The sequence below is a fragment of the Furipterus horrens genome, unplaced genomic scaffold (genome assembly GCF_987537825.1).
Source record: "Furipterus horrens unplaced genomic scaffold, mFurHor1.1.pri manual_scaffold_1, whole genome shotgun sequence".
NCBI classification, from domain to species: Eukaryota; Metazoa; Chordata; class Mammalia; order Chiroptera; family Furipteridae; genus Furipterus; species Furipterus horrens.
In genome coordinates this window covers 5,367,499-5,390,138 of record NW_028327171.1, presented here as the reverse complement: position 1 = coordinate 5,390,138, position 22,640 = coordinate 5,367,499, and positions in this window count along the sequence as shown.

Genomic DNA, 22,640 nt, shown 5'->3' with positions numbered 1-22,640 from the left:
CACTGTGTGTAAGATATAGTGGAGAAAATATTCACGTGAAAAATTGTGACCCCTTGATTTTATTTTTTTCTGTAAATTGATAAATTAATATCTAGTTGATGGAGCAGCTCAGAACAACTCTAGAGTTGGACTGAACATTCATTTTTCTTGAGGAAATCCACCTCCTTTAAGCCTTAAAATTATGTTCAAGGAATCCCTGAAAGAATATTAGTTTTTCTATGTGTTGTAAATAAAAATTCACCACTGAGTTTCTCCCAGTGACATAGAGAATTTTAAAGATGCTATCTAAAATTAGGCAAAGAAATTCTTTTTTTTTAAAGTATATTTTATTGATATGTTGTTACAGCAGTTCCAATTTTTTCCCCTTTGCTCCCTTCTGCTCTGTAACCCCCTTCCCTCCAGCAATCCCACCCTCCTTAGATCATGTCCATGGGTCATGTATACAAGTTCTTTGGCTTCATCCTTTCCTTCACTGTTCTTAACATCCCCCTGTCTATTTTGTACCAACCAATTATGCTTCTTAATCCCTGTACCATTTCCCCATTTCTCCCCCTCCCCCTTCAGCTGATAACCCTCCAAATGATCCCCATTCCTATGATTCTGTTCCTGTTCTGGTTTGCTTAGTTGGATTGTGTTTTTATTTTTTAGATTCAGTTGTTGATAGTTGTGAGTTTGTTGTCATTTTAGTGTTCATAGTTTGGATCTTCTTTTCTTAAATAAGTCCCTTTAACATTTCATATAATAATGACTTGGTGATGATGAACTTTTTTAGCTTTACCTTGTCTGGGAAGCACTTCATCTGCCCTTCCATTCTAAATGATAGCTTTGCTAGACAGAGTAATCTTGGTTGTAGGTCCTTGCTTTTCATCACATTGAATAGTGCTTGCCAGTCCCTTGTTGCCTGCAAAGTTTCTTTTGAGAAATCAGCTGAGAGTCTTATAGGCACCCCTTTGTAGGTAACTCTCTGCTTTTCTCTTGCTGCTTTTAGGATTCTCTCTTTATCTTTCACCTTTGGCATTTTAATTATGATGTGTCTTGGTGTGGTCCCCTCTGGGTCCAGCTCGCCTGGGACTCTGTGTGCTTCCTGGATTCATATGTCTATTTCCTTCGCGAAATTTGGGAAGTTTTCCTTCATTATTTTTTCACATAAGCCTTCCATTTCTTGCTCTTCCTCTTCTCCTTCTGGCATTTCCATGATTTGGATGTTGGCATGTTTAAAGTTGTCCCAGAGGTTCCCAAGCCTCTCCTCATTTTTTTCAATTCTTGCTTCCTCATTCTGCACTAGTTGACTGTTTTTCTTTTCCTTATGTTCCAAATCATTGATATGAACCCCAGTTTCCTTCCCTTCACCATTGGTTTTGTGTGGATTTTCCTTCATATCACTTAGCATGGCCTTCATTTCTTCTCTTAAGCATTTGCCATACTCAAGCATATCTGTCAAGCCTGTGAACAACTTTATTAGCAGCGTTTGGAATTCTGCATCTGTTAGGTTGGCTATCTCCTCATTTGTTAGGTTGGCCATCTCCTCATCATTTAGTTCTCCCACTGGAACCTTGATTCGTTCCCCTTTTGGCCCATACTTCTCTGTCTCCTCATCTTGACAGGCTCTCATGTTTGTTTGCCTCTGTGGCTTAGGTAGAGCTGTCACTCCTGTTACGTTGTAAGGGGCGGAGCCTGAGGGATTCATCAGTACAGGGTGACCCATTTCATCACGTTGTGGCGCTGTGTGTGGGGGTGGGGTCTGAGAGGGAACAATACTGCTTGCTCAGCACTCACCCCTTTTCCAGGCACCTCTCCCACTTCTGTATGGGACTGGCACCCCTCTAGCTGTTGCCCTGGCCATCGTTCCCAGAGTCGGTGGGTCTGTGGATGTTTTAGGACAATGGGGGCCCTTTAAATAAGTGGGCTCTATTGAGAGACTGGCAGTTTCTGCCTCCACACCAACCCCCACTGGTCTGCACAGTCAGAAGCAATGAGGCTTGATTTTCCCTGGTGCTGGGATCGTGAGCTATGTGGTCTGGTTAGGAGCTGGGAACGCTCCCCAGGTGTCCCTCCTGACTTTTAAAAACATGTAACTGTGCTTTCTGCTCGTCTACTGCTGCTGACCCAGTTGCCACCACCATACCGTGTCCTCTCCGCCCCGGCTCCGCCCCTCCTACCTGTCTGGATGAGTATTTCTTCTTTATATCTTTGTTTGCTGGACTTCCATGCAGTTTGATTTTCTGGAACTTCTGGTTGTTTCTAGTTTTAAGGTAGTTGTGTTCCTTCTTAGTTGTGGAGGGAGACATAGCGTGTCTGTCTAAGCCTCCATCTTGTCCGGAAGTCCTCTCTAGGCAAAGAAATTCTGAAGCATGTGGTAAATAGAACTGTTTAAATGGCATGAAACTAAAAATTCAAAAATTATAAGGAAATAGCAACTTTCATTCATGTGATGCTAAGAATATTTGATTCACTTTATTTTATATTCTTTATATGTTTTATAATTTTATATCTAAAGTTTTGTTATGTATATAATATTTATCTACCTGTCATAAAATTTACATTTTATAGTTACATACACATATTTTATATTAAAACAAATTTGGATATCTTTTAGAGTACACTGCAAAATTCAATTAAATGTTTTAGAAAAGACTCTGTATTTCAAACAGATATTATATTTGCATTGGGTGCCTTAGGGACTCAGCCACTCAGAATCTACAATATAAAAATATAGTTAAATGAAAAAGCACAGGACAAGTATGAATAGAGCGTAAATACCATTTGTAGAAAAGGAAAAGAGTATACCTATATCAGAACACAGTTACCTTTGGTGGTAGAACTTGGTGATCTTGATTTTCTTCTACATACCGTAGTTCTGTTTTTCATATTTTCCACAAAGAACATGTGTATTCCTTACATAATCAGAAAAAAATACATAATCCCTTGCCAAATTTCCCATGCAGTATCCTATTTATTTAATTTCGTTCGTGAATCTGTTTTCTACGTGATGTTATGAGCGCCTGGTAAGACCATAAACAGAGCTTTTCGGGATTCAACAGCCCCTATTTGCCAAGGGCACACCATTTCCCGTCTTCGGATCTGTTATTATATTGTGTTCCTGCTTGTGGCCTGGCTCTCAAATTCTGTTTGCATTATTCCCAGCAGACCCTCCTCTAGCTACCAGCACATTCGTGTATGCTTAGCTCTTTCATCCGACGGTGAGTAACTGATGTGAATTCCAAGGAGCTTTTTGAGACCGTCTTGGAAATATTTGCTCTCGTGTTTTGAAATCGCCAACTGTTTGATCCCTTTTAAGCTTTCCCCGTCGTAGGGCAGGACGGCAGCGTTCAAGAGCGTGTCTCTCTTGGTGAAGTGTGGGATGGGAGCTGCCCCTGAGAGTAAAGAGTACTTAGTCACTTGGAACCCAACAAATTCTGGCACCCGTTCCTCACGCAGGTGCCAGGCCCTGATTCTCTGCACCAGGGAACTTGCTACAAGGAGTGGCAGTGGCTACATTTGATTAAGGTGTCATAAACAAGGGACAGCCCCCAATTTAAGAAAGATGGTTAAAACCAACTGGAAAAACAAATTCCGTATTACCCCCTCTTGAGACTTTCATTAGGAGTGTTTATTTTCAGATGGCGGGGCTTAAGGGAAGAGGTGTTTCAGACGCTGGTTGGGGCCAGCTGCTGAGAGGCTGGCGGTCCGCCTGCGCTACGCTCTGTATTTGTGTGAGGGCTGTCTAAGCCGCCTGGGTAGGGCTCTCACTGAATAAAAGCAGGCTTCCTTACTGCTGCTCGTGAGGGATGCTTTGGTAGCCTGTGCTTACCATCTTCTCGGCTCCGAATTCTTTTAGGACAATTGCTTTCAACTGTTCTTTACAGTGGTAGGTGAAAGAGAAGAGGGATGTCTTATGAATTTGGAGGGAGGGCGTCCAAGCACAAGAGGGGAAGGGAGTTTCCCAGAGGCAAAGTGTGGTCGAACTTGACACCTTAGAGGGCAGACCACCCTTTCTCTCTCCACCGTATGCCAGCCGCCTCCAAGCATGGCCAGATCAGAGGCTTGCACACTGGCCTCAGGTTTCCTGTAATGTCCCCAAATCAGAATCCCCCAAGTGGGAGTGGGGGTGGGGGGCGGCGAGCCAGCCACCACTGAATGTGTATTCTGGGGAAGGCTCCACGCACGGCCATTTCTTTAATGCCCTCAGCTCGACTTCATTGCAGGTGAGTACACTTGAGGCTCCAAGAGGGTGACGAAAACCCCTCAAGTCCTATTTGTAGGCGTGGAAGTGAATTCCGCCTAAGGTTGTCCTGTAGCCTAAGGTATTTTCTACGTACCATGCTACTTTGTGTGTTAACTTGCCTTAAAAAGAAAAATAAAAGGAACCCAAGAGAAGGGTAAACAGAGGAGAGAAGATCTAATTGCCAAGATGGTTGGTTTTCTTTCATGTAAAGATGTATCGGAAGGCTCCTCTCGTCTTTGCAAAGTTACGAATGTTAAACAAGGGGATGACTGAACTGGCCACACGTGTGCCTCAGCCAAGGGCACACAGGACCCGTCCCAGAATTGGAACAGCAGGATTATTTTCTCATCTGGACATAGGATGGCCCCACCCATACCTCACAGCACAATGCTGTCCTGAGGCCAAGCCGGAAACAGGTTCCCTGATTACCAAGTACCAGAGCTCGTATAATTATCACTACACAAAACCTGGCGTTTGTGTGGGTGCAATAAGAAAGGCAGCCAGAAATGTCTTCTACACAACTTAAAAGTGAAGGAAATCATTCATTTGGATCCTTTAGGCAAAGAGTTCTATTTGATCAAGTCTCCAAATATACAGTCTGAATTTTTCTCAGTGGATCCAATATGCAAGTAATTAGCTTTTCTTTATCTTAGAGCCAAAATAACCAGACTGAGGTTGCACAGAAAAGTTCAGGGGTTCTGAGTTACTTGACACACCATAATCCTTCATGAGGAACTGGGAATGTGGAAGCAGGCACCCCAACTGACCCTCCATGGCCGTGCCACAGCCTGGGCGCACAGAGCCACCAAATGGGTTTAATATGCCTGGGTTCTGGGAGCCAAGGGTGGGCGTGGGAGGGGCTCACCAGTTTCTGTGGACTACGGAATTTTAAAAAAAGGAAGTTGAAAGAGGGATGGATGGGGGTAGGAGAGCTTTGAGAGGTGGGTGGAGGAAAAGAGCCCTGTGCAAAGGAAAAATCTAGAATCGAGAAGATAAGGCTAAGCTCAGGGATTGCACGTCACCCGGAGACTCCATGGGAACTGAGGCAGCAATACCCAGCGTAAGGGGTTGAATACTGTCCCCCATCCCCAAAGGCCATGTCCATCTGGAACCAAATAAGCATGTGACCTTATTTGAACACAGGGAACCCACAGAGGTATTTAGTTAAGGATTGAGATGTGATCGTAATCGAGGCGCTTCGGCCCTCAATTCAGTGACAGGTTTCCTTGAAGAGGACACAATGGGGAGACCCAGAGGAGAAGGCGCTGTGGGGGTGGAGGCGGGGACGGGGTGCAGCTGGAAGCCAAGGGCCTCAAGGAGTCCTGGCGACGATGCCTGCTGTCCAAAGGCTTCTGGAGCTTCCCATCAAGGTAAACGTTTTCCCTTGAAGGAAAACACACACGCACACACACACACACGCAGGGGGTGGGGCAGAAGGGAGACTCCCAGGCACCACTGGAGCAGAGAGGCCGATGTCTCTGCAGTGGGAAGGGCATCCTGGAGCTAGGATAGCCCAGAGCACCCGCAGGAAGTCCAGCTGGCACTCTTAGAGCTGGGAGCAGGAGGCTGGGGCCGGTTGGGGCCACACTGCCTCTGTCTGGGGAGCAGAGGGAGTGAGAAGGAGCAGCTCACACCCAGGGGACCATGGGGGACAGACCTCAGGGCACCCTGCATTGTTTGAGTGAACAAACCCCATGTAGATGCATGTAAACTGTTGTTACGAATTAGACATGCTCTGTTCACAATATCAAATTAAATATGTATATAGACATATATATTTTAAAGGAAAACACAAAAAAGAAAAGAAAGCCACAAGAACAGAGAGGGAGGAGTAGGGAGGGGGGAAGAAGAATGGAGGGGAGAGGAGGAGAGGGGAGACAACAGGGAATGAGACGGTGGACTGGTGACCCTTTCTGGGGCAACCTTGGGGTGTGGGCAGAGCAGGGGCACACGAGGGGACAAGCCAGGGCACCATGTGATCTGGGGGCAGAGTCGCCCCTTCCAGGAAACTTGAGCAGGACATGCGGGCTCCACAGACTCTGTGACTGAGAGCCTCTCCCAGTCCCACTGACTTCTCCCGAGACGGTAGAATTGGAACCCAGGTCCCGTAGTTAATAGCTGTGGGGATGCCCCTGAGTCCTGCGCCCAGCCAGCCACAGTGACCACGGGCAAGGAGAGAGGGCGCCAGGGAGGAGGGACAACCCTGGCCCCTTAGCTGCGGGCCTCCCTGCAGCAGAAGGAAACTTGAAATCAGAGACTGGGCCTCACCCAGGGACAACCCCACAATATGTCTTTCATGACAGGCTCTCTCTCTCTCTCTCTTTTTATGTATTTACTGAATTAACTATTTTGAGAGAAAGAGGGGAAAGGGGGGACAAAAGAGGGAGAGAAACATTGACGTGAGAGAGAAACATTCATCAGTTGCCTTCCCAATGCACTCTGAATAGGGGCCAAGCCCACAATCCAGGCATGTGCCTTGACTGGAAATCAAACTGGTGAGATTTGTTGCTCGACGATGCCCAACCAACAGAGCCACACCAGCCAGGCCCTTGACTGGTGCTTGTGCACAGAAGGGGACATGGCCCGGCCCTGCCATGAGCCCCTGAATTTGCTCTGGAACCAGGTGGGTCCAGTGGGACTGAACTCCGGCTCCAAGCAACACTCTCCTCTGGCCCCGGGGCCATAGAAGGCCGCCGTTTCCATTTCAGAGCAAAGTGAGGGGCCATTTTCTAGACCTACTGGTCTCTGCTCCCCCAGCCCAACTGATCGGCCCTGGTTGCTAGGCACCTGTCTCCCATAGAGACAGAACTCTCCCCAGGGTTCTGAGCGGTTATTACTGCCCACTGGGCACTGGCAGTTGGTGGCAGAGGTGTGAGCCAGGCCAGCCATGGAGGGCCTGGTGCCTGCCACGGCCACCGCCACCGCGCCCATGTCCCAGGTGATCCTCGAGCGGGTGTATGCAGCTCTGCTGCTCATTTTTGAGGGCTCGGGATTTGTCGCATTTCTCCCTGTGCTGCCCTTGGCGTTCCTGGTGGGCGAAGTGGTGGTGATGCTCTTCGTACTGAGGAGACAGGACACTGCAGAAAGCGCGACAGCACCGAGCGGAAGGGGTCGGGCCCACGACGAAGTTTTAACAAGGGTGACGGTGCTGAGCGGAAGGGGTCCTGCCCGCGGTAAAATCTGTGCAGCACGTGGCAAGAGATACAAACCGAAGGCAGAGGCCGACAACACCCCCACGTCACCTGGGGTGCAGGCCCGTCCTCTCTGCTCACAAACCTTGGACTTGAAGGCACAGAATAAAGACCTGAGGAGGATGCGGTCATGTCAGGACCAGGCTGATGTAGAGAAAACGGTCCGCAAGAGCCAGCCTCTGAAACATCCCCCCATGACCAACGAGAAGCGCATTTCCAGAGCCTCGGGGACCGACGGAGAACGGCTTCAGAAGGACATACCGCACGGCTGGAACAACACCCGTTATCACGAAAGTCCAGAGCTGCCAGCCACGCCTGACACCTACGAAGACCGTCTGATGCGGCTCCGCAAACAGCTGTCGGAGGCCGAAGCGCGCTGCTCGGAAATGGAGCAGAAATGGCTCGGTGACCGGAGACGCATGACCGCCGCCTATGAGATGCTGGCCGTGTACAATAAGATGGCGCACGATGAGCACCAGGAGCTACAGAGAAGCACTTTCTACTACAAAAGGGAGATCCAGTACCAGCGGGAGAGAGCGGAGGAAGCCCGGCTGGCAGCCAAGGACGCGGAGAGGAAGCTCTAGGAGCTACAGAGGGAAAACGATCACCACAGGCAGATGCTGGCCAAGGCCAAGTTCGCGTCCCAGCCTTTCCCGGGCGGCCCTTCTGCTGCCGCTGCCCCACCCACAGCCCGCAGAGGCCCGGGTCATCGGGTCCCAGAAAGGAGCCAGTCACGCAGGAAGAGCTCAGGACGCAGGGTCACCTCCCAGGTCTGACTCAGCGTCCACCACGGCTGGGCCCCAAGCCCCCACAACCAGGACACAACACCTGCCTGTGTTTCTGTGCCGGTAACTCCGATCCATCGCGCGTGAGTTAAGCTGCTCTGCTGAACTGGTGCCACCATTGCTCCCAGTAGCGCACGGCTGTAGACTCCACAGCAGCGCTACCTAAGTACGGAGCGTTACTGCCATTCTCGTGAGTGCAAACCCCCCATCAGACCCTCTAGGACTATCTGCTTATTGTAAATATTGGACTTTGATTTACGTGACCACGCACTATCGCCTAAACCATCCCCTGAGTTTGACGTGGACATTTAAACGAAGACCATGATTGTTGCCATGGGTGTTATCAGAAATCCATGGAAATAACTTATGATGTACCTCGTTCTAAAAGCTACACAAAACAAAACAAAACGAAAAACCTTGAACAGCACAACACCCCATTCCAACTACATAATATGTTTATTGACTTCATGCTGAATTCGTCGTTTAGTCTGAAATAGAACAGTTTAGCCCTAAACTTACAGACTGGAAACCTTTAGATTTCTTTCCGGCTCTGTACTGTTTTTGCGCATCTTTACGTAGGATACGCTTTACTGTCCTGCATCTCTAAATCGTGTGCAGTCGGAGTAAGAAGGTTTCTCCTGATGGCGTCACACACACACACACACACTCACACACAATGAAGACACACACTGACACACACATGAAGACACAAGGTTCATCTGCACTGTTTCCGATCTAAAGAACATGTATAGCGTTGCAAACTTGAATAGGTATTTTCAATAGAAACGTCGTAGACAGACACGTGGTGCGCCTGCCGTTTGTGCCCAGAGGGAAGCTCCCCGATCACACACACACACACACAGGAGCAGGGCTGCCCCCTGAGTCTGACGTGACCCCACTAGAGGCAGCTCACAACTGCGGCCAGAGAAGACACTGGGACGAAGGCCATGCCCCAGCGTGACGGGGCTACGGGAGGGACCAGCTGTGGGGTCCAGGTGCCAACAGCAGGGAAGCTGTGCCCACCTTGGGCGCTGGTGTTGGGAGGGCCCCTGGTGTCACCTGAGCCCAGGCAGGGGCTGTCTCAGGAACAGGGAACCCTGCCCCCACCCTCTGTCCTCCTGTCCTGCAGTTACGGCTGAGGCCTGGGGAGTGCAGGTCAGGGTCAGCCTCGGGCACAAGCAGGCCCGAAAAGGCCTGAAAGCACTCGGAGAGTGACCACCAGACTCAGTTTGCTCCAAGGTCTGCCTGGGCTTCAGTGCCTAGTTCACAGCCATGTAGCCAGTAACTGTCCCTGGAGCTTCCCCACTGACCTCAGGACTCCGCAGGTCTGGGGCACAGGGGTGGAAAGACCAGCCGCATGGGCCCCGGGGACCCCTTGGACCTTCGCAACAGCACTTGGGGGGATGGTGTGGTTGCTGTTGCCCCTATAATCAGAGGACAGGAGTCTCCGTCCCTGTCATTAGGGGTGACAAAGGGGGCTGCCAATCTGAAGGTGGACGTTGGGCAAGTCTCTCAGCAGTGACACCCTCAGTGAGCTCTGACAACAAGAAACAGGGCAGCAGAAAGACCACAAAAGGCAATCCCTTTCCCTTCACCACAGGGCTCATTGAGCGGCCAATCAGAAGGCAGCTCCTGGCTGGACGTGGGATTCTTGCATCGCTTTTCAAGTTCTAATCTATTTCATGGAAAAATTTCCTTCAAGTCCCTTGAGGAATTTCATTGTAACAAATTAAAAAAAAAAAATTAAACTATGCTGGAGAGGGAGAAATGACACTATATTCTTCAAGCAATGAAACGAAAATTATTGCCCACATTTTCCTTTCTCATTGGTGTTTTATTGTTTGGCTTCTGGAAAACTATCCAGACTTAAAATTTAAGGCAACTTTTCTACCTATTCAGAAATACAAGAATGTATTCAAACAATTCAACTATAATTTTCTGTGATTTTCTTCTGGTTTGTTTGGTTCAGCTATCAAAGAGACAAAGGAGATGATAGTCTTTAACCAAAGGGCCACGTCCTCCAAAGCTTAACTTTGGTCATAGTAACTAAATAACTTACACACCGATTAGTGTTTTCTGTTTTGTTTATTAATAATATCATAAATGGCAACTTTTATAAAAGAAAATATTATTTAAATGGTTTCTTACTAATAATACATAAGTTCTAATTGACTGAAAATGAGGAAGTTCATGCCAGATGGTATCACGTGAGGGGAGCAATAACAATATTAGTTATGACTTGATGAACATGTATCATAGCTCTGCATGGTGCTATGTACTTTGCATTTCCTTGTTTGTTTTTTAAAAATCTATTTCTCACAGGGTAGTGAGGAAAATTTATTGATACATGGGTAGTATGTGTAACTGTTAAGGATTTATAGATAAGAGACCTAAGGCCTAAAATGTTTAAGAAATTTGCCAAAAATCACAGCTGAAAAAAGTGGAAGTGGATTGAATGCCTGCGTAACGTGCTGGTCATTGTGTTAGACATTAAACTTCTTCCCGCCTCCCTCCATTCATCCCTTCTTCCCCCACTCCTCCTTCCCTCTCGCCCTTCCTTTCCTTCGTCCCCTCCTTCCCCCCTTTCCTTCCTTGGAACAAATACTTACTGAGGGGCTGCTCAGTGCCAAGCATGCTTTCAGACACTGGATGCCAGAGTGAGGAACAAGAGAGAGAAGTCCTTGCTCTCACGGTATTTATTCCTTTACAGAATAAATTTAATTTTCATGGTATTTATTCCTTTACAGAATAAAATGTATTTAATTAAATGAACGTGAACCAAGCAGAGCGTCGCAAGGGCTAAGGGTCAAGCTATGTCTTAGAGTCATGGGGGGCTCCTCAGTGCCGATGAATCAGGGCGAGGCTTCCTGAAGCAGCGGCATCTGAATGGCGGGAAGGAGCCACTCTGGGCTGTGGGGTCCCTGAGAAAACAGATGCCTCCTAAGAAGGGCTCGCAGTGGCTCACCAGGCTCAAATTAAAACAGAAACAAAGGCAAAAGAACACAGCCCAGCAGCCATTTCTACACAGGGTCCTCTCTCCCGCTGCACCTCGGGAAGCAGGGGGCACCCAGCTGCCTGCCCCCATCCAGAGCTGCCTGCCTGTTCTGTGTTGCTGTCATCCGAGCCAGCCTTAGAGAGGAATTCCTGGGATCCTATTTCAACCAATAGGATGGCGCCTTTTCCCATCCAATCAGAGATGCGCAACTATATCCTTCCCCCGCCCCCAATCAATAGCTTAACCGAACAATCACAGTGGCTCCATTCTGACGAATCAGGATAGTGTCTTTTGGACCAATCAAACTGTGAGGATTTTGAGTCCTCATTTGCATGAGTATGAACCAATCAAGGACCATGGCTGGGGACGTCTGTCTATCTAAGTCAACTTCTTTCTGGCTCTAGGTGCTCACTGTTCCTTTCCACCAAAAACTGAAGACTGTGTTATCCTGGCTGAAGCTGGAACACCAAATCTGATCCCTGGAGCAGAGCAGACCAGACAGGAGCAGAACAGAGCTGTCTAGCCAGAGAGGGGGTTTGCCCCAGGACCTCCCAGCCATGCTGTGTCACTGAATAAAGTTCCTCTCTTCACTGCACCCCAAACTGGGGGCTTCCTCTTTGTGTTGCATTGATGCCAGTGATCATTGATTGTCAAAGGCCAGGGGAAAAGGACCGTAGGCAGGAGAAGCCTGCACATTTAATTCTCTTACTAATCCTCCAAAATAAGAATTATTATTCTCACTGAAAGGAAGCATAGATGCTGAAATACACTAAGTTATCTGAAATCACAATCATGAGATCAGCATGCTACAGTGTGGGCCTCAGTCATAGGCTTACCTAATTCTAAAGTGTTTTTGTCATAGCACAGAAACAAAACCACTGCTCATTTCTTTGATTTAGGGTCACAGACAGGCACACGTCTGCATACTCACTCTACATGCATGGGCTAGTGAGTTTTCTTGTATCTACAGCAGTACCAACAGATACTTGGTTCTGTACTGACATTATTTGTAAAACTTTAAAATATTTTTTTTACCTCACATAGATCCAAATGCTTGACCAGCCTTTAAAATCTGTCTCTTAGAGAAAATCTCATTTATGGATAAAGTCCAACACTGTCCACGTGGCTGGAACTATTAAAAAGAATAGGGCTTGGAAGGGGATAGCAAGTCAGCAATACAAGAATTGATTTCCATTCATTTATTGATGGGCACTTAGGCTGTTTCCAGCACTTGGCTGTTATAAATAGTGCTGCTATGAACATAGAGGTGCACATGTTCTTTTGACGGGTGTTTCAGGATTCTTAGGGTTATAATTCCAGCAATTGAATCACTAAGTCAAAGTCAAGGAACATGTATAAATGACATATGGACATGAACAACAGGGTGGGGGATTGACTGTGGGAGCGGGGGTGGTCTGGGCAGAGGAGAGCAAAGGGGGGAAGTCGGGACAACTTTAATAGAACAATAACATATTTAATAAAAACTCTAAAAAATAATTTTCAAATTGCTATCTTAATTTTCTTTGTAAATCGTCGTCAGCCGTCCGTCTCGAGAGACGATGGTGTAGCTTCTTAAGAGTCTATCTGCACCGCCGAGAATGGTTGTGCAGTCCGACTCGGGGGTGACACGGTATCTGTCTCCTCCCGTGTTGAATCGACATCTTGCGATGATGCTGGAGGACACTCCATAACTAGATTCGTCGGCAGCCGTCCGTCTCGAGAGACGATGGTGTAGCTTCTTAAGAGTCTATCTGCACCGCCGAGAATGGCCGTGCAGTCCGACTCGGGAGTGACACGGTATCTGTCTCCTCCCGTGTTGAATCGACATCTTGCGATGACGCTGGAGTGTCCTCTCCAGTGGAGCTGAAGCTACAGAGCCTGGGCAGGGTGATATGGAGGGTCTGCTGTTGCCCATGCAGCAGACCCCCCCTCTCTTCGCAGCTGAAGGGTCCAAGGGAAAGACGGAGTCAATACAGCTTGGCTTCAGGTGCGCCGCAGGAGCTGCCGGTGTTGACTACAACGTCAAACCGCCTTAGGGACTCCGGCTCCGGATTTTCTGTCGGGGTTTACTCCCTTAGCCTTTCCCCTGAAGAGGTATGCCGCAAGGCAGCGGAGGTTTTTTGGAGTCAGAGTTTTCCTTCTCTGATGTGCCCTGACTGGAAGATCGAACCAGCGACACTTAGCTCGCAGGCCGCTCAATCCACTGAGCCAAACCAGCCAGGGTCTTTGTAAATAATAGCTCATTTAAATTACAAGTGAAAAGTAGTTTAGTGCTGGATTACTTGCTTAAGTATGGAAGTGAGGAAAATGCCTAAATCATTAATAACAGAAGATGGAGGTTAGTTTTTTTTTGGTTTTGTTTTTTTTTTTTAAAGAAAAAACAAAGCAAAAGACTTTTGGTAAGCTCCTGAAGTTCAGAAGAGAAGAGAAGGCAGGATATCTTTTCTCTGCCAGGTTTCCTAGTGAAACAATCCTGAATTGGGATGGTCATGTAGCTTTTTATACCCAAACTTAATTTTCGTGTTTGTTCTTCAGAAGTGCATTAAGTAAAGAACCAAGGGGAGCAGGGAGGAGGGTTGGGAGGGTAGCTTGTTTTTGCCCTTCAGTTCTTTGCTCTGCCAGGGAACCCAGGCATGAGAAGGCAGGGTCAGCCCCAGAGACTCAGCAGGTTGCCTTTGCTTCTTTCTGGGCAGCTGCTCTGGGGAAGGGAAAATCAGAATCATTGTGTAAATGTAATGGAAACCTAACCAACATATTTTCAATTTTAGCTTTATAGTATCTAAGTATTAACCAAAAAAGAACATTAAACTTTGTTTATTCCTGCTGTAAAACATTATGGTGTGTAAAATGAGGCCACCCTAGGATAAAGTCTTCACTGAGGCATTGACAAGCTGACTGAGCACTGCTCATGTTTTATATTTGTGAAGTTTTCCATTAGAGGCTACTGGCTGCTGCCACCGCTGGGCATTTCACATGGAACACTGCTTATTGTTCTGTTTACACTGGCAAAAATCTTTCCATCCTTTTATTCCTCTTTCAGCTTATATTAAAAGTCTGGAAGAATGGGGGAAAGCCAGGATGTGCTGGTTTTCCTTGGGGAAGAGTTTTTAATTACACAATAATAAGATTTTCCAAGAAATTCCTGATGGAATCCAATCACAATCAAGATTCATAGTCTGCATTTTGCATTTATACTTCTGAAGTTTGGGGGTGGGGACCAGAGCAGTGAGTATATAGAAGAAAATATAGCCAACATGACCTTCCATCTTGAATGATGATGATGATGATCACAATGATGACTATTTTTAGAGAGTTTAAGATTTATAGCAAAAATGAAGAAAAATGTAGTGATTTCCCATACACAACCCGGCATCCAAATATGCACACCCTCCCCCATTATAAACATCCTCCACCAGAGTAGTACATGTGTTACTATCCATGAATCGATGCTGACATGTCATAATCACCCAGACTCCATAGTTTACATCACTGTTCACTCCTGGTACATCGTGTGGGCCTGGACAAGTGTACCAGGACATGTACCTACTGCTGTAGTATCAATAGTTCCTGCCCTAAAAGTCCTCTACACTCCAACGGTTCCTAAGCTCCTCCCCGACTCCCCAACCCTTGTCAACCAGTGATCTTTTACTATTATTGCCACAGTTTTTACTTTTCCAGAATATCATATATTGGGAATCATACAGGGTTATAGTCTTTTCAGATTGGCCTCTTTCTTTGAGTAACGTGCACTTAAGATTCCTCCATGTCTTTCCATGGCTTGTGGGCTCATTTATTTTTTAGCACTGAGTGATATTCCATTGCCTGCATCTACTAGGATTTATTTGCCCATTTACCTACTGAAGGGCATCTCTGTTGTTTCCACATTTCCGCAATCATGAATAAAGCTTCTGTAAACATCCCCGAGCAGGTTTTTGTGTGGACATAAGTTTTTACCAATTTGTTTACTATGTGGACTTTATTATTCATGTAGTGCGAGACCCAGAGGTCAGGCGACAACTGCCATTTTGAGGGTACTGCGTTACAACCCCCAAGAGGAGAGGCAGCACCTTCCCACACAGGACCTGATGGGGAAGCACCGGGTCAGTCAGGGGCCAGAGGAGTGAGGGTAAAACATAGGCAGAAGCCTCGATTGTGGTTTACATAGCACGGAACCAGTGAGGCGGGGTAAACAGACCAGGCAGGTTTGGGCTCTGGGGTCGCTGTCTGGTACCAGACCCCAGGTTAATGCGGCAGAGGAATATTGCCTCCCGGTGTGCAAGAACCAGATAGAGAAAGTGCTTGTAGAGTGGGTTCTGGGTTCGTTAATTTGTATAAGAAAGGCACACTCCCAGGCAAGCTGTTTGCTATTAAGCTATGTGGGGGCCCTGGCTGGGTAGCTCAGTTGGTTATAGAGTATCCTCCTGATAAGGCAAGGCTGTGGGTTCGATCTCCCATCAGGGCACACACAAGAAACAACCGATGAATGCCTAAATAGGGGAACAACAAACTAATTCTTTTTCTCTCTTTCTCAAATAAATTAAAAAATTTTAAGCTATGTGGGATATAAAACACAGCAACAAACAAACAAAGAAAGCAAACTCATAGATACAGACAGCAGACGGTGGTAACCAGAGGGGCAGGGCTGTGGTGGGCAGGACCAAGGCAATGAAGGGGGTCACATACATATTGATTAAAGGGACTAGACTTCCACATGGAGTGTACCGATGTCGTATGTAAAGTTGTCTACGTGAAACTTATTAACGTAATTAATTCATGTACCTCCAATAATTTTGATTTTTTTAAAATTTAAAATTAAAAAAAACAAAAATTAGCCCTGGGAGAGGTAGTCTGCCCCCAGTCAAGAAGACCCTGGATGCCAGAGCATCAAGAATACAGACAATGTAGCATAAAGTGAAACAAAGGTGTGTTTGTTTTCTGTTGCTGTGCAACAAATCACCAGAGACTTCGTGACTTAAAACTAAACTTTGTTTTTCCGTGGGGCAGAGGGGCTGGCTCCTTGCCCATAGCCTCACGGGCTGGAAGCTCCCCATCAACAACACTGCAATCTCATCTGACGCTCGGGGGCCTCTTCCCCTCTCCCTGGTGTTGGCAGAATTCGGCTCCTTGCAGTTGTAGGACTGAGGTCCCATCTTCTGGCTGACCGTTGCCCTGGGTTTCTCTCAACATCTGCAGGTCACTCTTGGGTCCTAGCTCTGTGGCTCCCTCAACAGGCAACTCCAACACGGCCACTAGCTTCTTCCAGGTCAGCAGAAGCATGTCTGTCTCTAGTCTCTGCCTCCGACCTCAAGACCCTCAGAACTCAGCTGATCCACCAACACAACAGCATTTTCATCAACTCAATGGAGTAGGGACCTTAATTCCATCTGCAAAAATTCCTTTGCCATCTCTTGGAACCTAGTCACAGAACTGACATCTTTTCCTGTCCACCTGCTTTCTCCCACTCAAAGGAGGGGATTAGCAAAAAGGCAGGTCATCTTAGAATACTGCCCACCATAGAAAAAAATCACTCCTTTGGATACAAAACTAAGGACAAGCTGTCCGAAAGATTTTCTCCTTTGCATTTGCGATGCAGTCTGTATTTGAATTAGATGGTCTATTGAAAATTAGCATCAAGGAATAAAGGGTCTCCCAGCAGACTACGTGTATGACTCATCCACAGTCTAGTCTTAGAATCACCAACAATACACGTACCCCTGGGGGCTGGTGAAGGCCCCCTGGAAAATTTGCCTGATGGCTTTGGCGCCTGTGAGCATCAGCTGACATGTTCTCCCGTTAAAGGGATTTGAGTGCTGCTAGGGATTGAATGTTTGTGCACCCCTCCCCCCAATTTATATACTGAAACCTAAATTTCTAATACGCTGGTATTGGATGTGGGGCCCTGGGAAGTGATTAGGTCATGAAGGCAGAGCCTTTGTGAATGAAATTTGTGCCCCATAAGAAGGAATGTGGGAGATGTCTCTCAGCCTTCTGACGACAGAATGAGAAGACAGCAGGTCTGCAAACCCAGGAGCGAGGCCTCGGCAGACCCTGGGTCACCTGGAACTTTGATATGGGGCTTCCCAGCCTCCATATCAAAGATTTCTCCAACTGTGAGAAATCAACGCTTCCTGCTTAAGCCACCCCATGTTCTGCCTCAGGGGCCCCAGCTAAGCCAGGTGCTAAGGGTGCACTTAATGAAACCGACATTAAGGGGACGTGAAAGAAGTGGTCTGGGCTGGGTGGCCCTCTCCCCTCCCCCCCTTTCTCTGGGGTTCCCAGGCACGCATTCCAGACTCCATAAATTATTCCACCGCTGGGGCTTCGGTGGTCAGTCATCATGAAATTTCAAGCTGGCTGCTGCTAGGAACGGTTGAAAGGTGGTAGAAAAGGAAACACGAGAGGAATGGGGAGTGTTCGGGCCACGTCCACATTTATTATGCAGAAGATTTAGAATTTTAATCTTTCTCAGCTTTGCTTCCAGAACGCTAGGGAATCACTGTAACTGTTGCATTTAAAGTGTGGAATGTTATTTTAGGCTGTTCCTGAAGTCTCCTATAAAGAATGTTAAACGAGGGAGAGAAGGGCTGTGTTCATTTATCAGACATGGCTGAAGGGTCCTTCCCAAGCGGCATTGTCTCCCTCACTCCAGGCTCGAGATGATGCAAGAGGCCATTCCATGACTAATCTCAAATAATTGGGGGAAATTAGAACAATGCCGGGCCTAGTCCAGAGGCCTGGGGGTCGGGGGCTGGGGATTAGTTTTAGAAGTTGTTATTGCTTCTGGAATTATCAAACTCAACCGGTGGTTCTCAACTGGGGGGAATTTTGCCCCTGGGGGGGGCACTCGACAATGTCTGGGGATATTCTGGGGTGTTACCGCTAGGGTGGCGCTCCTGACATTGATGGTGGAAGTGAGGAACGCTGCTGATATTGTACCGTGCACAGGAGAGCCCCCAGGACAAAGAATTTTCTAGGCAAAAAGGTCAATAGGGCTGAGGCTGGGAAACCTTGGAGGCAAACAAACCCTTGGGTCTGCCCAGCGCTGTGCTATGTCCCTCAAGACAGAGCTTGTCCTGTGATGTCAAGACATGGGGTGGCTGACACTGGTGTGTGGATGCCTCTCCTCCTCCTCGTGCCTCTTCCCCAAAGAGGTAGATGCCCCCTGCTCCCCAGTGTCAGCAGCCTGAGGGTCTGCCCTGCAGATCGAGGGCAGGACAGAGACAGACAAGGCGGAGCTGGGGACCAGGCGCACCTCGCTTCCTTTGACCCCTGAGTCTGCTGCCTTCTGGGGGTCGCTGGGAGGAAGCCACAGGCCAAGCATTCCGAGGATACTATCCCTCTCAGGATAGCATCCCGGTCACACAGGAAAGCCTGAGAAAACGTGGTGTGTGTTCCTAGTTTCCATTTTCAGGAGCAAAAGGTCCAGATCAGCCCAATGAACTTATATCAGGGATTCGGTGAAAGAAAAGAAAACATCCTTACAGATTGTGACAGAAGTCAGTGCCAAGACCCTGAGCTTGAATCTAACAGGCCTCAGTCACCAACACCCCTGTTCTGTATGCTTGTGTCAGGGATGCTGCAGAGAAAAAGAAAAGGACTAGAGAATGTCTTGCCTTGGGGGAGGGGAAAGGGGTGAGTGGTGAAACCGCAAATCCTGAGTGTTTCTGGACACTCGTGTCTCGGGGTGAGGGCAACGCGCTTGAACTCCTCACACTGTGACCTTGGACGTGGGCAGTGGCTTTGGACCAGACCTGCTGCACTGGCGCCCTTATCGGCTGTGTGGTCCTGGGCATGGTATGAACAGTCAGTCAGTGGAGATCATTATAGTGTGTGTGCATAGGGTCGTGAGCAGGAAGGGAATGAACACTTATCAGGCGTTGAGACCAGCGCCTGGCCTCTGCAACTGCTCCGTAAATGTCTGTCGATTGACTCCAAGGTCTTTTTTCAGCTATAACACCCTTTTGTGTCACCGTCTCCAAGATTACATAATACATTTTGAGGCCCTAAATGCTGACCCCAGTTGCAACGCCTCATTGAGAGCCAGCGAGTTCAGCACCGTGATGTCCACTTTGTGTGCATTTAAGGGACTTTCATCAAGGGGGACACACGGAAGTCTTCAGTTAAGCTAAGCCTCACCAGAAATGCGATTCGCTGCCCTCTGGTCTGGGCATTCTGTTGGCCGAGATTCCCCTTTAAGGGTTCACAGTTCCCACTAGGTGGCATGTCCCTTCCGGCGCTTGTGTTTCTACTTTTCCTGCTCCTCTTGGGTGTAAACCAAGGCTGTTGTTTCGCTTTGAGGTGGGGGTGGGGTGGAAGGGAGAGAGTGCTGGAGAAGTTTCTAGAAGGGGCGTGGAGATAGTGAAATCTAAGAGTCCCATTTCTCTCTGAGGACACAGAAGCTTGGGGTGGTGAGGGACTGGTCAGCCTGGAGTGAGACAAACAGCCCCCTTCCCCCCCTGGACCACACAGAAATGGTAGGCTGGTGGTGGCCAACCGTCGGTCCTGATCTCGTGGCAGTGGGAAGAAAAGTGGCCCCGTGGTCCCCCTGAGGACAGACACTACAGACAGCAGGAAGGAAATACAACATCTTCCCATCCCCCATCACATCCTGAATGGGAGGGGCTGCCACGATCCACCCTCCCCACCCCTCAAAGCCAGGATCCGCCTGACTCCTGAGAAATGTTTGGTGCCTGACCCTTCCTTCCATGTCCTCTGATCTCATAGCCTCCCCTGCTGGTGGGAGGTGACAGCCTTCATCACACAGGGAGCATGCTGTCTGTCCTCTCTGCACCTCCTGTCTGAGCACAACTCTGATGCTAACCATGCCTCTCTCCTCTCCAGGGTTCCCATGTGGAGGACGAATTATACGATCCATTCCACACCCAGCGTCTCCTGAATCCTCAGCTGGGAGGTGTGTCTGTGCATCTCCGAGTGTGGACATTGGGGATGTCAAACTGGCAATGACCCCTATACTTTCCCTGCCCAGCAAGGCCCCCCGGGGCAGCCAGAGTTGGGCACACATGGTTGGTCCACTGGCAGTCACCCCAGGGCTGGCATCACAGCAAGGAAGGGGTGGCAGGCAGGGCTAGGCATTACCTGTTGCTCAAGATACGGTGGCCAAAATCCCACACAAGGTAGAGAAAGCTGTGGGCTCCGCCTCCAGCCAGCCATGGGGGAGAACCCTGGAAGACCTTCGCAGTGTTTGGAGGAAAACGACAGACGGGCTGATGCTTGCAGATTTCACGGCTCGGCACCGCGGCAGAGTTGTGGGTGGCAGCCTGCGTTAATGGCACGGTGCGGTGAGTACAATGAGACCTGTGATGTGAATGCATTGCAGGCACCGTGGCTGCACGTGGCTCTAAAGCTCTGTGAGCGCTGTGGGACTCTAGCAGACCCCTCCATGGGGAGCAGCGGAAACCAGTTCTGGCAGCAGTCTTCCGTGTAGCAAAGTGGATGTTTGGGATGGTCTCTGTCTCAATGGGGCACCAACTGCATGGGGATGACATCGGTGGCTCTCCTGGGGCTGATGGGGCAACTTTAAGCACCACTGACTTTTCAGCTTCGCCCAGACGTGTCTGAGGGTGAGCAATGTTCAGAGGGACACACTGCAAAAGGGACAACAGAACTGAAGAGAGGGTTTGAAATAAGTCTTCTGGAGGGGCAAGGGAATCAGACAAGCTTCCCCAAACTCAGTGCCAAGGCCTAAGGATTCGAACCAAATGATTATTTTCCCTGTTAGATATAATGCAACACCATCCTCGATTGTAAGTGGTTCGTAGGTGTTTTTGTTGAAGCTCCTGCTTGTTTCTCTCTGTCCCACTGCTCGGAGGGGCGCTGGGAAGGACGAGCCTTGCAGAACGTGCCCTGCAGTTCTCTCCACGTATTATACTGTCTTGGACCAGGCCGCTTCACTCAACAACTGCCCGGGGCCATAGTTTTAACTCTCCTTCACTCTTTCCAGGGTTGGCTTATTACTTAGGAGATACTAACATTTCTTCTACCCAGTTTGTATCCTTGTTTAAAAACCAACCATATGTGGTTGCCGAGTTGGCTCCTGCTATCTCAAAAAGGAGTCTAACTTTTCCTAAGACGGACCCTTGTCCCCACTCTATCCCCTGCAGCCTGAGCCCTGCTGGCTCCCCATCAGGACCTCAGACTGGCCTCGGCGGACCGCCGTCTCCTTTTCCTCTCAGCTGGGAGGAGGGGACGGCCTGTCATGGCAGAGCCGAGGGGACAGACTAGAAGGCTGTGAATCAGGTCTGCCACAGAGATGCTAGGAGAACAAGATGTGGCTTCGTGACATAAAAAGTAGCAAACTGAGCCCAAGGAAGGCCATGCCCCTCCCCGAGGCCTCTTGTGGAGGTGCTTGGGTGGACGCGAGACCCTTCCCGGAGCCCCTTGGGGTGTGGGCAGAGCAGGGGCACACAAGGGGACAAGCCAGGGCACCATGCGATCTGGGGGCAGAGTCACCCCTTCCAGGGAACTTGAGCAGGACATGCAGGCTCCAGACTCCGTGACTGAGAGCCTCTCCCAGTCCCACTGACTTCTCCTGAGATGGTAGGATTGGAACCCAGGTCCCGTAGTTAATAGCTGTGGGGATGCCCCTGAGTCCTGCGCCCAGCCAGCCACAGTGACCACGGGCAAGGAGAGAGGGCGCCAGGGAGGAGGGACAGCCCTGGCCCCTTAGCTGCGGGCCTCCCTGAAGCAGAAGGAAACTTGAAATTGGAGAATGGGCCTCACCCAGGGACAATCCCACCATCAGCCCTGACGGGTTCTCTCTCTCTCTCTTTCCCTTCTCTTTCAGAGAGAGAGGGGAAGACACATTGATGGAGGATATTGATCGGTCGCCTTCCATAGGTAAGTTGACTGGGGACCAAACCCGCAATCCAGGCAGGTGCCCTGACTGGGAACCCAACAGGCAAAGTTTTGGTTTGTTGGACGATGACCAACCAATGGAGCCACACCAGCCAGGGCCTTCACTGACTCCTGTGCACAGAAAGCGACGTGGCCTGGCCCTGCTGTGACTCTCTAGATTTGCGTAGAGCCAGGTGAACCTACAGGGACCCATCCCCAGGCTGTGCTCTTCACTCTCCTCTGGCCCCGGGGCCATAGAAGGCCGCCATTTCTATTTCAGAGCAAAGTGAGGGGCCATTTTCTAGACCTACTGGTCTCCGCTCCCCCAGCCCAACTGATCGGCCCTGGTTGCTAGGCACCTGTCTCCCACAGAGACAGAACTCTCCCCAGGGTTCTGAGCGGTTATTACTGCCCACTGGGCACTGGCAGTTGGTGGCAGAGCTGTGAGCCAGGCCAGCCATGGAGGGCCTGGTGCCTGCCACGGCCACCGCCACCGTGCCCATGTCCCAGGTGATCCTTGAGCGGGTGTATGCAGCTCTGCTGCTCATTTTTGAGGGCTCGGGATTTGTCGCATTTCTCCCTGTGCTGCC